This window comes from Aplysia californica, unplaced genomic scaffold (assembly GCF_000002075.1).
Source record: "Aplysia californica isolate F4 #8 unplaced genomic scaffold, AplCal3.0 scaffold00009, whole genome shotgun sequence".
NCBI classification, from domain to species: domain Eukaryota; kingdom Metazoa; phylum Mollusca; class Gastropoda; order Aplysiida; family Aplysiidae; genus Aplysia; species Aplysia californica.
In genome coordinates, this window is record NW_004797279.1 from 1840642 (window position 1) to 1841752 (window position 1111).

A 1111-nucleotide genomic window follows, 5' to 3' on the forward strand; every position below is an offset into this window, starting at 1 on the left:
CACACACACACACACACACACACACACACACACACACACACACACACACACACACACACACACACACACACACTCACACACACACACCAACACAAACACAAACATACACACGCATACATACACACATAACATATTTAGCCTATACACGACGTTTAGTTTCGTGCGACAGTCGCTCGCGATCAGTCACGAGGTGTGTAGTCGCGCCCAAATTTTCAGTCGCGTGCGACAGAAGCGACAAAAGTCTCTCCTTATGTGCGACGCGACGTTAAGTGGCGCGTGACTGGTAAATCCAATTGGCGACTTGCAGTTCACAACAGAGAGACAGAAGCAAGTTATATTTTGCACATGGCCTCGAGCTTTGCCTTCACCGACGCACACACATACGCACACACACACACACACACACACGCACACACACACACACACACACACACACACACACACACACACACCTCACACGGCGTGTCGACAAGCACTTCTTGGCAAGATATTTTGACCAATGGTGATGCTCTGAACCTGTCATACCCCCAGTCTGTCGTAGGCGATGAAACCTTCAATCGCTACATGGAGCGATCGGATGAGAAGTCGCACACGACGAGACGGTTTCTTTTTACTTGATTGATTTTAGAGCAGAAAGGACAAGAAATTCCCAACCTTACAGCACAGTTGCAACTGTCTGTTCTGGCAGAACAAGGTCAACAACAGACCACGTCATGATCCCTTTCATAATACTCAATGTACACTGCCAATGGGACTCAATCAAGGATCTTAGAATTTATAATCTCCTCAGATTCAATTCAATTGAGTCGGAGTCATCCAGATTTTCCTCCATGAAGAAGCAAAAGCTACCATTCTGACACAATATGACCGGTTCTACTCCTGACCTTGATAAACGAAGTTGTGATTTTGAAGGTCATTATCGAACTCAGTTGAATTCGGTCGAATTGTGTGCATCCTTATGCGCGACTACCGTTGCCTTTTACCCTATCAATGAAGGAAATGTGGCTGACCACCGACTCAATCAAATGAATTCAATCGGCAGTATGCTATTATGGTCCCAGCTATTGGGAGACTGGCCTGGATCCAGTGCATGGTACGCAGGGAGGGGGGG

The 1111-nt window shown here is 46.9% G+C and overlaps 1 protein-coding gene across 1 annotated transcript in view; it reads right to left on the minus strand.

Annotated features, from left to right (window-relative positions):
• Positions 1-1111, minus strand: part of LOC101861332 (solute carrier family 23 member 2) — a 17920-nt gene that overhangs the window by 4422 nt on the left and 12387 nt on the right. The gene's annotated exons all lie outside the window — the stretch shown is intronic.